This window comes from Dermochelys coriacea, chromosome 4, assembly GCF_009764565.3.
Source record: "Dermochelys coriacea isolate rDerCor1 chromosome 4, rDerCor1.pri.v4, whole genome shotgun sequence".
Lineage (NCBI taxonomy): Eukaryota > Metazoa > Chordata > Testudines > Dermochelyidae > Dermochelys > Dermochelys coriacea.
In genome coordinates this window covers 39,667,024-39,681,194 of record NC_050071.1, presented here as the reverse complement: position 1 = coordinate 39,681,194, position 14,171 = coordinate 39,667,024, and the positions used below count along the sequence as shown (strand labels likewise).

At 41.0% G+C, this 14,171-nt stretch overlaps 1 long non-coding RNA gene across 1 annotated transcript in view; it reads right to left on the bottom strand.

Moving 5' to 3' along the window:
* Positions 1 to 5,656: 5,656 nt before the first annotated feature.
* LOC122459943 overlaps positions 5,657 to 14,171 on the bottom strand; it is a 68,182-nt gene continuing 59,667 nt past the window's right edge. Inside the window, exons 2-3 of the long non-coding RNA XR_006280931.1 lie at positions 6,712 to 6,823; positions 5,657 to 5,768 (exon numbers count right to left, since the gene is read on the bottom strand). This is a non-coding gene — a long non-coding RNA (uncharacterized LOC122459943). The remainder of the gene's footprint in view (positions 5,769 to 6,711; positions 6,824 to 14,171) is intronic.

Genomic DNA, 14,171 nt, shown 5'->3' with positions numbered 1-14,171 from the left:
CAGCTCGTGCACGTCGGCGGAAGCACTCTATGTAGAAGTCCAGGCTGCTGTTTCGACCTTCAGGAGGAGTCCACCCAGAATCCTTCTTTTTGTAGTGTTGGTAGGAAGGTCTCTGTGGGTTAATATGTTGGTCAGAGGTGTGTTGGAAATATTCCTTGAGTCGGAGACGTCGAAAATAGGATTCTAGGTCACCACAGAACTGTATCATGTTCGTGGGGGTGGAGGGGCAAAAGGAGAGGCCCCAAGATAGGACAGATTCTTCTGCTGGGCTAAGAGTATAGTTGGATAGATTAACAATATTGCTGGGTGGGTTATGGGAACCACTGTTGTGGCCCCTTGTGGCATGTAGTAGTTTAGATAGCTTAGTGTCCTTTTTCTTTTGTAGAGAAGCAAATTGTGTGTTGTAAATGGCTTATCTAGTTTTTGTAAAGTCCAGCCACAAGGAAGTTTGTGTGGAAGGTTGGTTCTTTATGAGAGTATCCAGTTTTGAGAGCTCATTCTTAATCTTTCCCTGTTTGCTGTAGAGGATGTTGATCAGGTGTTTCCGCAGTTTCTTTGAGAGTGTGTGGCACAAGCTGTCAGCATAGTCTGTGTGGTATGTAGATTGTAATGGATTTTTTACCTTCAGTCCTTTCGGTATGATGTCCATCTGTTTGCATTTGGAGAGGAAGATGATGTCTGTCTGTATCTGTATGAGTTTTTTCATGAAGTTGACAGATTTCCACTCTATACGGCTAAATTCAGTGCCTTGCATAATGACAGGTTTCAGAGTAGCAGCCGTGTTAGTCTGTGTTCGCAAAAAGAAAAGGAGTACTTGTGGCACCTTAGAGACTAACAAATTTATTAGAGCATAAGCTTTCGTGAGCTACAGCTCACTTCATCGGATGCATTTGGTGGAAAAAACAGAGGGGAGATTGATATACACACACAGAGAACATGAAACAATGGGTTTATCATACACACTGTAAGGAGAGTGATCGCTTAAGGTAATTTCCCAATTCAGTATCATTTGAAAATTTTATTAACAAGATCTCCCCTACACCCCAAATGAAGCATTTTTTAAAAACAAATGAAGATCCTTTTTCCATCCTTTCACAAAATGATAGATATCCTAGTAACAAGTTAAAGAAGTCATTCTGTCTAATTGGAAAAACACCTCATTTATCTCTTTTACAGATTGGATCACAAATTTGAAGAGGTTACTACTGAAAAAATGGCAGTGTACTGCCATCCTCTAAGCCTTGAAAACATTGACTGGGCCAGAGCCACAACTTGTGTCAATGGGGCCCAATTCCACTTAAGTACTGAATGCCCATTGATGCCAGCCAAGGATCCAGTCCAGATGATTTTATGGAAACCACAGGTATAAAACAGAAGTTTCCTTTGGTCCTCTCTTGACAAAAATACAAGGAGGAACCCATTTGGTTCTGGCTTGGGGGAGGACTTGCTGCCCTGTGGAAAAGGGTCTGAAGCCTTTCAGCTATGAAGCAAAATTGATCATCTGCCGTGCTTTTTCTGATGATTTCAAGGAGAATGGTAGCAAATATTTTATAATCGAACTAATTTTTCTCTACCCTGCTGATTCAAATACTAAACTGATCATGTCAGAATTACGTGCTTTATACCATCATGTTATACTGCCATTTATTCTGTTGTTCCTGACGTAGCATGACCCACTTGCAACACTTTTTCTTTGTGATACATATGTAAGCACTATCTAACCTATCAACTTTTTATTGAACATATTCATCTAAAATAATTTCAAATATTGCAATAAGATGAAATTTCTAATAAAAGGGGAAAAAATTAAGATTGGCAAATGCTCTGCTCTGTATAAATGCTTTCTTTGCTCATAGATGCTGGAACTAAGGATGCAGGGAGTGCTAGAGCATCCCCTGGCTTGAAGTGGTTTCTATTATATGCAGGATTTACAATTTAGTTCAATGGCTCTCAGCACCCCTACTATAAAAATTGTTCCAGCATCCCTGCTTGCTCATTAGCAGTAGAATGTACTAGTTATTTAAAGGTTTACTGAGGTGCCATGAAAAAATAGTTCATCTGAACTCCAGAGACTGAAATAATTTATTTCTAAATTCATACACAATGCAATGAAGTTACTGCAAAATACATATTAAAAGTACATAAAAGGCTAAACTGTGCATTTAAAAAGATATAGGTGGTAAAATGGGGAGATGTGAAGATGTTCCAGTAGGAGCTGCTGAAGGCATTGTACATAACACAGGTATAATTCTGCCTGGAGCACCTCCTATCTAAGTAGAGTTTGATTTAAATCTAGTGGATGGTGGAGATAACAAAGGGATGGGGCTGTAGGCCTGTCCCCTTTCTAGTTCTTCTGGAAAACTGAATGCTGCAGTAACAATAACATTAGATTTTCATGTTTCTTGCTCTCCATGAGTGCAAGGACTGCAATTATGCCTGGTCCCTAGACCATACAGAAAAAGTATGATGGAGGAAGGCTGATTGTGTCATCTTGACTCCCTTACACAGCCCTCAGAAAAGGCACAACTGAATTCAAAGATCTCTACTTATAGCATCAGATAGCCAGGCACTCCATTGCTAAGATGAGACTCCTGCAGAAGGGTTTTACTGAACCTGTAGCAGTAGGCACAAGAAAGAGGGAGAAAAACATTATTCTCCTTAACCTCTGGAGGAGAGGATAAGAAGCAATGGGCTTAAATTGCAACAAGGGCAATGTAGGTTGGACATTAGGAAAAACTTCTTAACTGTCAGGGTGGTTAAGCACTGGAATACATTTCCTAGGGAGGTTGTGGAATCTCCATCACTGGAGATTTTTAAGAGCAGGTTAGACAAACACCTGTTAGATGGTGTGGGATCTGAGTTACCCAGGCAAGAATTTTCTGTAGTATCTGGCTGGTGAATCTTTCCCATATGCTCAGAGTTTGATCCCCATATTTGGGGTCGGGAAGGAATTTTCCTCCAGCGCTGATCGGAAGAGGCCCTGGAGGTTTTTCGCCTTCCTCTGTAGCATGGGGCATGGGGCACTTGCTGGAGGATTCTCTGCTCCCTGAAGTCTTTAAACCACGATTTGAGGACTTCAATAGCTCAGACATAGGTGAGAGGTTTTTTGCAGGAGTGGGTGGGTGAGATTCTGTGGCCTGTGTAGTGCAGGAGGTCGGACTAGATGATCATAATGGTCCCTTCTGACCTTAGTATCTATGAATCTAGAGAATACTAAGCCATGCCCTGAGTGCAGGGGACTGGACTATATGACTTCTCGAAGTCCCTTCCAGTCCTACGATTCTAGTTTTATTTGCTCACTAGCACTGTGTGTGACCCACAGGCCATGTTCTGTGAATTCACTATTGGCTGCAGAATTTTTGAGGCCCTGATTATATGCCATCTTATGTCAATTAATGTGAATTTATAATAAATACATGCTATTTACAACTAAGTTCTCCGGACAAGTACTTCATATCCATGGTACTATTCAAGTAAAACAGATAGACTGAAATTATTATAATGGAGAAAACATTCCCCCTCCCCACTTGTAAATAACTGGGGGGGGGGGGCGGGGAGAAGATGGACTGAGCTGAATGTCCAGAAAGAGTTTGTTCTTCCCAGATCTTAGAAGCCAATACAGAAGCCTCACTACAATGGCCAAATGACCCTGATCAAAGCCAACAGTAGGACGAACTACTGAAACTACAGCCTCATAAGAAGCTCCTACCTACATTGGACTGGAACTTAACAGCATGCTGTTGGCATTATTGTGAATCTAAACACATAGTCACTTCCTTAACCAAGGATGAGGAGGCTCAAAGTAAGGATAACTATTAGGCATGCCAATGCAGCAGGGAAGGGATCTGAGAATGGCTGGCACTTCTCTTTCATTACAGCATTGCTATAATTTATAAATGCAAAGAGGGAACAGCTCTAATTTCTGTGGATGGCTCTGAATTTTTCAGTATTTACTGCAACTGAAGCATTTGGCCCTGCACATGCCAAAGCAAGAACTGATATGTCAAACACAGATAATAAATATTTCAATGAGAGCAGTAGGATTCACATAGGCAAGCATTAACAATACAAGGCACTGGGAGTCAGGCTAGACTTTCCACAGACTACTCTCACTCATAGCAGAGAGTCTTGTAAGTAGTAATGATAGTTGTGAAAACCTGAAGTATCAGAAATTTACAGGTAGACAATTAATGGGTCAGTTTTTTACTACATTTGGTGATATAATGTAATGTGTTACTGTGTGTTGAGCTGGAAGTATGATTATAAAAGCGAGTATTATGCTGTTTGAACTATCTATGTTTAACAGATTTATTAGTTTACAATGACAGCTTTACATTACCTATTATTCACTTTTCTTGTTCTATACATTTTTATTTTCTTGAAGGAACAAGGACTCTTAATCTTTCTATTGATAGTTTTAAGTGAGAAATCTCTTATCTAATGAAAGCAAAGAGGAACCCAATTACCCATTTACTTGCTTCTAACAAGCAATAGGATAACATTAGAGCTGTCTGAAATGATCACATAACCCATAGCACTTTTGCAGCTCAAAGCACTGTGAAAAGAATAATTCCTCAAAACATCTCTGTAAGAAAGGAGAACATTATTATCTCCATTATACAACTGGAAACACTGAGGCTGACAGGTTAAAGCCCACATTTTCAAACAGAGTTGCCTAAAATTTGGGACTTAAATGCATATTTAAATACCCACCTGAACTGCTTTTCAGAGCTTCTTGGGGTGGTGAGCACTCAGCATCTCTGAAAATCAAGGCATTTATTTAGGTCTGAGTGTTTGAGATTTGTATTATGTAGGTTAGTTTTGATTGAAAATACTTGTCATGTGGTATGTTCCCATTCCCTCAGTGGATTAGAATCTGATTTTTCATATAAGCACAGTACTCATTTATTAATTCAAAATTTGTTTTCAGCTACTAGCCCTATAATGTATAACATTTGCCATTTCTGTCATTCAGTAAACTTATTCACTAAAATACTCATGGGGAGCAAACACAAAGGAGGTGTGAACACTTAAAGATAATTTGCAAACTTCAAAAATGTGGAAATGTTTTTGCACTATTAGTCCAGATTTACCCCTTGTGCTGGATATCTCATAATTTATTAGAAATATTGCCACCTCATAATTACAATGTGATATTTATCATATGGACATTTAAGTGATTGTATGAGCTGTGTGTATATTTTCCTATTTTCCCTTACCTGCTTATTTCCAAGGGCCAGACACTCAGCTGGTGTAAATCATTATAGCTCCAATAGCTTTAGTAGAGCTATGCTGATTTATTCATTGGTATTTTTGCATAGTAGCAACCTTACCTTGAACGGTATGGAACTTCTTTTCCTCTGTTAATTGTACTAGATTTGGATGTAGCTACATGTTTATATTTCAGCAATGGCTTGGTTTAATTTAAACCTTCAAGACAAATTTGGGCTGATTTTATTTTACTGAACTCATTTTACAGATTATTTAGAGAAAAAGCTTTAATATATTTTTTTGGGTCCAATGGTAACTTGCTTTTGATGTACTAAATAAGGGTTTTGTTCACATTTTACTCTAAATTGTGTTAAGTTAATGATACTGTGAAAGTAGTGTATGAAGAAAATACATCTCTGGTAAAATCATTAATTATTTATTTAACTTCAGGTTGTAAACAAAACATAAAAAAACTTCCATCCAGATATTATGGATGTCCTGACAATAGTTAGAGGGCCTGATCCAAATCATTGATTTCTGTAGACATTGAATTGGGCCTGAAAACGACATGGTTACAAAAGCCACTGTAATAAAATCACATGAAATAACAGACTGCCCAATATCACTAATATTTTATTGCAATCGACATTCCAATTCTCACCTCAAATTCCCACATTTAAATTCCTACAGGTAGGTTTTTAAAAGTGCTCAGTATCCACAATTGGGGACGTATTTTAAACAGCAGTTATCTCCCATTTAGGCAACTAAATGAAGTGGCCAGATTTTTTTTTAAAGTTTTGACATCCAGCAACTCCTATTGATGAGCATTTCTGAAAATCTGGCCACTAAACTTAGGTATCTAAATAGGAGCTGCTGTGCTTTTTGGAAAAGCTGGTCTTCAAGCTTCCTATAAGGCCATCACCACACAGTCACATTTGCTTACCCATTCCAGCCACGTTACACTGAAACCAGTGATGCCATTCACAATGCATTGCTAGGGGAAAAACTTTACTCTATTTATTTTAATCTTCTGACTCACACGGCATTAGGTAAGACAGAGTTGCTTGCAGGATGTTTACTGCTTGCCATGCTTTATTGTGCTCAATGGCAGGCCATTTGTTTCAGTAAAGAAGAAGTCAAGCATCTTTATTTAGCAATAGGGAAAATGACTCTAGGTACCATTAATACCTATAAAGCTTACATAGACACAGAATCCAATCACCATTGCTAAATTTAAGGCAGTGTGCCAAATTTTGTCCAAGTGTGCAGCTATTTTTCCAAAGGAATCTATTTACCTCCCCTGCCTCCTCCACTCCTGGCCCTTGCCAGTATAAATGAAAGCTGAACCTGGCCAAGACTCTCTACTACAGCATCATGGTTCACCATCTAGTGTAGCAGTCACTTCATGAGCCTTCAATCTCAGGTCATGCAAAACTAATACAGGATCATAACACTGATTTTCAGACATGTTGACAGTAATTAGCACTAATTTTCAATTACCTGAACAAAGATCACAGGTCCCTAGGCCCCTCTCAGGATTTGGCCCTATGATTCTTGGTTGGTGACTGTTTCATTCTCTTAAAAGCTCTGCTATTGCAGTAATCTCTCATACCTGAAAAGGAAGGTGGATGAATAGGATGATGGATATTATTTTAAAGCGAAATGCCACAAATAGACATTTTGGTTGGGATTGTCAAAAGGAGCCTAACTAGTTTCAATGAGGAGATACAGACAGGAGTTGTACAGTGTGTTAATATAATGTGATGTTATTATTTTCAAGAGAAAGAGGTGGGGAGAGGCAGGCATGGAGGAAAGATGAATAAGGAAGAAAACCTGCTCTCCATTTACCTGTGGGGAAGTAGAGAGGGAACCAGACTAGGCCACAGGGAGATATGTACATTTTGGTGTGATGATTTGTGTAAGGTGCTCAGATACTAATTCACTGATATAAAAACATACACAACAGTGTGAGCAGATGCCCATGGCTATGCATATAGTCCTGGGTAAATACCAACTTTCTAATTTTTCCTCTAAAAGACTTTTCACTCATCTTCTGCTGCACTGGAGACATGTGGCAATGGCACAGCTATTGGACAAGCCAGAGCTATGAGTGTAGCTCAGTGAGAATACTTGAAAACATAAGCCATTCTTTCCTATAGAAGAATTATTATAACTCCATTGTTTGTGAAATCCTAGTGTAAGGAAAGCACATTGCACCATGATGATCAGTGCATAATTTGTTCTGGTCACCAATGTATCTATATCCATAGCATAGTCATGAAAGATGGAAGATTATCCTTGGGACACTGTCTTCAGGAAGGTATGAGATTTTTTTTTTAAAAAAGAGATGCTGTATTGGAGCCCATCTTCTAAACTGTTGGTGTTTTTAACTCTATTTAGTGATATACAATGGTTTCACCATCTTCAGCCTCATACCAACTCAAGATAATCAGGGGGAGCTCTAGGCACATCAGCAGTCAAACCCAAGAAATAAAAACATGCAGAAAATGGGTAACAGCTTTATGGATCTGGAGCATAAGAAATGGGAGTCCTGCAAAGACCACAGCTTTGGAACACTGTGCCAGCTCCCATCAGTTCTAGATTATTAGAATAAAGACATGGCCAAGAGATCAAATGCTTTAGTGGCATTTGACTTATGAAACAATAAAAAATAAGAGATAAATTGAATGCAACCATAATAGATACCTGAAACACATTTATGTTGCTTCTGTTAGTTTAGATTTCAGTTCCATCCTGCTTCATGCCAGTTTCACACTTGAAATTGACTTCTGACTCTTTATTGAGAAAGGGCCCACGTAAGATGAAAGAACGTGCTCTCTATCTTGTCATTACAGAATCAAGCACTCTAAATGCTAAGGGTATGGCTTCACGAGAGAGCTTCCAGTGGCACAGCTGCATTGTTGCTCTCCCCTTGACTTAATTATTCCACCCACAAGGAGTGACGGTAGCTATGGCGTTGGGAGAAGCTCTCCCGCTGACCTAGCGCTGTCAGCACCAGCACTTAGGTCTGTAACTTACATTGCATAGGGGGTGTAGCTTATTCACATCCCCTAAGCGACATAAGTTATACCAACATAAGTGATAGTGTAGACATAACCTAAGAAATGAAAACCCTTACACCACTTTTAGGAGGGCTGAACTAGAGAGTAGAGGTAATGACAGTAATAGTTCAACACAAGGTCTGATGCTTCTCTGCCTTGTCCCTGATGTAATCACGTACACCTATGCAAAGCAAGCATAAAATCAGAATGGTAGAGATTTAGATCCACTTAACACAGCTGTAAATGACTTCACAAGGCATAAGCAGTAGGAATTCAGGCCCACTGTACCTCTGGTAGCAGCAGCGAGAACTGAAATGGCTGCCTCTCTCACCATCTGTGATGAAGTCCAAATGAATTGGAATTTGGGAAGTAACAGAACATATTTTGATTTTTCTCTCTATACAATAGTATCTATTTTTACCCACAGCAATTACAATAGTAGTAAGAAAAGGCACAGCCTCTCAGGTCATCTAAGATAGCGTGGCTGGCCCACTTTTGGGAATTTCAGAAAACAGCTGGCTAATGTTTACTGACAAAATATAGAGGAAAGAAATCTTTCGGGAGGTGGAGTCAGGCAGGGGAATCTCACACAAACTCTTTGTCCTTTTCCCCCCAGGGTGGGTTGTTCTCTGGATTAATTCATACTCAGAGATTGCACATCTTTCTCAAAATTGCTAGTTCTTTCCCCTCATGGAGTTATTAGTATAGTTTTGCTCAGCCATGTGTCTTCTATGGGTAGGTTCTTCTGCAGCCCCTGTAGTAAGAGGATAGTCTCTCTTATAATTTTTACTATACAAGGAGAGGTTTTGAACCACTGGCAGGTTCTGGAAAACCTGCCTTACCATATCATGGCACTCCTAGGATAAAGTGTCTACTACCAGGATGGCTATGTCACGCACCGGGTTGTGTTTTATTGCTTATGTATAAAGATATCCTTTATGAAAAATATTCAGTATTCTTGCAAAAACTTAAATTAACTGTGAAAAGACAGCAAAGAAATTGGAGGCATAAAATATAAACCTTGTGGTATACAGTGTAAGTTTTCTCTCTTCTATAATAAATAATAATTTAATGAACACTGACAAAATGTTTAGTACCGTATACAAGGAGTACATGGGAGCCATTCCCAAAGAGCTTACAATCTAATAAAAAAAAAAAAACAAGGGGGCCAGAATAGATTCCTTTTTTGAAGGGTAATTCTGTCTTTCTACCTCATGATACCATCCCCATATTATCGGATCACATTCAAAAACAATCACAGCCAAGATGGGACAGTGGTGTCATTTTCCTCCCCACTTTCCCTAACACAATTGGGACCACATTCTCCTTTCTATCTCTCTCTTCTTTCCTAGTTGGGAATTCAGCCCTAAGTTACAACCTGTGCAACCCACTAAAACTCCACATAAAGGGCACAGGCACACCAACTGATATCAGTAGGTTTAATTGGCATAACTCAGTGCATGATTTGACCCTTATTCCTTAAGGGTGCAATTCATTTCCCCACAGAGGACCTGTACAGGAGTCTTCATACCACAGAAATACCACTTTATCCAAGTTTTTGTACTGTGCTCATATCCATGGTATCTGAGCAGCCATAGCCCTTGAAGTGGAACAGGCAAGAGGGGTTGTGCACTGGGGCTTCTGCACTTGCTACACAACACAGAGGAGAGTTTTATGCAGATATGGGTAAGTTGTCCACAAAGTGTAGAGATGCTACATTTCCTGTACACTTTGGGACACTTCATACTGGGGCGGAAACAAAAGCCTGGAGCAGGACATTTGCACAATGCAGCTACACAGAATGGTAGGAAATTTGTTATCACATTTCTGTACATAGTTCTGTTCATAAAGGGTTTATCTTGAAACTGGTTTGTTAATCTGCCCAATAATACATGGTTCCAGAAGTGGAAGGCACAGCGTGCTGTAAGACCCAGTGAGGGAGGTAACATCGCAATCATTGCAACAGAATTTGCGCAACTGCATCTCACCCACCACTCCTTAGAATTAGGGGACATGCTGATTGTGTCCGGAAAAGTTTCAAACAATCTGAGCTGTATATGAAAGCCATGGGGGCAAACAAACTGAAGAATGAGCAAAAGATTAGTCTGCTTTCAACAGTGACAGGCACGTAAGCCCACAATGCATTCCATACAGATGGTAGTGGGGAGAGGGAGGAAAGCGTTGCAGAAATAATCAAAATGTTGGAGGATCATTGTGTCCTAGAAAATTTTTTTTTTGAAAGATATATGTTCAGGACGAGAACACAGAATTAAGGGGAAACAATAGAGGAGTGAGTCAGACTTAAAACTGAAAAGTCAGTCCTGCAAATATGGAATATTAAAAGACTAATTGAAGACCAGATTGTCCTGGAGTGTAACAATAAAAAAGGCTGCTTCAGTTACTAAGGGAGATGGATCTGACACTACCAAGGGCACTATGTATATGCCAAACAATAGAACAAACAAATTAAAAAGTCTAGGGAAAGGAACAGACTACATGAAAATGAGTATTATAGCTAAAACAGCAAGGGAAAAATTCACAGAAATTAAATTGGCTAAGGACAGAAGCATGGAAAGCTGGAAACCATGCCAGTGATGTGGCAACCAGCATGAGTATAGGAAATGCCCAGCATTCAGGCAAATATGTAGGAAGTGTAATAAACCCAACCATTATGCTAAAATGTGCAGAGAAAGTAGGAAAGTGCATGTATTAAGGGCAGGAAGGGATTCCTCAAGGAAGAGCAGTTAAGCACTCCAAAAATTGTCCAATTAAAATGTGCATGAATGGCACTTGTGTACATGCAGGAGAGACACTGGGGCACTAACAGAAAGTAGAATAGAGAGATGCAATAACAGAAATGCAATAACTGAAAATAGAATAGAGAGATGTATGAAGCACATAAAAGTGGCAGAGTCAAAGTGTCTGTGAAAAATTATAATGGAGGAACAATTCCAGTGTTGGAAGAATGCACACTGATGCTTAAAACAAAGGGAAAAACAATACAAGTAGAGTTTGTGCTGATACACAGGGGCAAACAACTAGTCTTGGGCTTACACACATGTGAGATGCTAAGTCTCATTAAGAGAATCTATACAATAGGGCAGGGATAGTCAATTATATTTTGTCAAGTCCAAATTTCTTGGCCAAGCTATAGTCAAAGTCCAGATTCTAGAGAAATATTTTTCACACTGCAAGTACCCCTGTTCAACGCCGTGTAATATACCCGGGGCCTATTGCAGGGGTAGTCAGTAGGTGGACCATGGACCAAATCCAGACCACCAAAGGTTTTTGACTGGATCACAAAACTCTGAGGGGCTGTGGGGTGGGGTTAGTGCAGGTAGAAGAGTGACTGGCCATGTGCTGGTGCCCAGGGCTGACACATGACTCAGAGAGGTAGGTGCCCCCCCTTGCTCTCCCTAAATGGAGCCCCATCCCCAAAGCTGACAGTTGGAACCCCAGCATGTGCCTGGGGCTGACTCATAACTTGGGTGGGGGGCAGGTGTCCACCCACCTTCCCTAAATGGAACCCTAAGCCCTATCATGTCTGGCAGGGTTGGGAGCCCCCAAGCACTGGTGGGGGCAGAAGCCCCAGTATGCCTGGCAGGGCTCCATAAAGAGAGGATGGGGAGACAGCTCCCCCCATTACAAATCAGCCTCAGGTGCTAGCTCCCCCAAGCCTGCCAGCACACAGCCAGTCACTCCTCTATCCATGGTAGACCTCCCGCAGTAACTGGCCCTGGCCCCCTAGAGTTTTGGGGTCCAGCCAAAAGCCTCTGGCAGTCCGGATTTGACCTGCGGTCCCTCAATTGACTACCCCTGCCATAGACACACAAAGCCAGTATAGAACCAGATATGAAAAAATGAATAGATTCATATGAAGATGTATTCACAGGAAATGGGTGCCTCCCAGTAACATACAAGATATGGTTAAGAGAAGATGCAGAACCTGTGGTTCATACTACATGAAAAGTTTCACAAGCCTTAAGAAAGAAGATAGAACAACAGGTGCAAAATGTGACAGCAAATGGTATCACTTGGAGATTAGAACCACTAACAGATTGAGTTCACTCCTTAGTAATTGGAGAGGGGGGGAAAAAGTGGGAGGGTGGGACTATGGATCTGAAGGAACTGAACAAAAACAAAAAAAAATAACACTCCCACTTGCTCACAAGAAGCAAACTGTTGTCTTGAGATAGCAGAATCCAAATTCTTCAGCAAATCAGATGCTGTGGCAGTGCCAGCTTCCTCCTGCCTCTGTTCAAGCCTTCAAATGGCTCAGAGACATTTGCTCGCAAAACACCCCAGGCAGTTTATTTACAATGTTTGTTTCCACCACTATTATTCATTATATAGCCTTACACCTACAGTCCTAGGGAGCCCACAGCTCCTGAGGCAGGTAGGGGGAGATCGGTCAGTCGGTCGATCAATTGCTCTCTGCTTCCCCCTTTCTCACTTTCTCTCTGTGCTTTTTATATCATCTTCTAATGGACTAATTAGGCTTTCAGTTCTCCTCAGCCTTTCAATTAGACATAACTCTTTTTAATAAGATCTACTCTAGAATAATTAATTAGAGTTGCCGCAGTGACCAGAGTGCTGTCGCCAACAAACCTGTCAAAGATGCATTGGTAGGATTTTGGCAGACCCCTTGGACACTGAGAGCTCTAGGATTTTCACTTTGAACACAACATTTGGGAGATACTGCTTCCTAAGTCTTCCTTTCAGAATACCCTGGAGTGAGCCAGATGCTAGAGTGCCTAGCACGGATGTTATTACATAGGGGGTCAGGAACTGCGGAGCTAGTGCTTGGGGCGGGGCGGGCGGGGCGGGGCGGGGGGCAGCACGTGGAGATGCCTGCTGCACCTCTGCCTAGGAGCAGCCGGGACAGGTCCCCACTTGTGGGGAGCTGCCTGAGGTGTGCGCCCCCCAGATCTGGCACCCCACACCCCCTCCTGTGCCCCAATCCCCTCTTGCATCCCAACCTGCTGGTCCAAGCCTGTGCCCCACACCTCCTCCCATGCCTCAAACCCCAGCCCTCTACCACTTCCTGCACCCAAACTCCTTCTATCTTAGTTAACCAGCATTTTTCACTTACTGGCATCCCCCATTCTCCCAACATGCCGGATAAAACAGCTTTTACTGTATACAGCTTGCACACCCTAAGACATCTCCTCCAGAAGGTCACCAAATGTGCTTGGATACCAGGGCATAAAAGAGAGAGTTCAATGATTTAAGGCATATCCTGACATCAGCTCCAGTGGTGCAATTTTTTGACCCACTGAAAGACATCAAATTCTCCACAGATGCCTCAGAAGGAAGGCTGGGAGCAGTACTATTACAGGGTCATGGAACTGATTGTGAGTCTCATACGCATCTAGGGCTATGACAGCTGCAGAAAAGATGTATGTAACAATTGAAAAAGAGACACTAGGTCTGGTGTATGGATGTGTAATATTTCATGACTTTCTGTGTGGTCATAGCTTAACAGCAGAAACTGATTTCAAACCACGGCATGCAATACACAAAAGAGACTTGGAGAAACACCACCACAGTTACAGTGACTACTTTTGAAAATACAGAAGTGTGATGTGATCTTGGAGTTCCAGCCTGGACACCACTTAATAATGGCAGACACACTCAAGAGCATCTGTTCTATCTGACAATGCACAGCTTGACAATCTGGAAAAAAAACAGTAAACTTACATGTGAACATGATAAAAGTGTCACATGCTGTGTTTCCAGACACATGGGATAAATCAGAGACAAACAGCTGAAGATGAAATGTTGCAAACAACCAAACAGTGATACAAATAATAAGTGAAAGAAGGGGAAAAAAATCAACACTTCCCACTATTCTCACTATAAGATTTTAGTGATCTCAGGAGTACTCTTGAAGGGAAC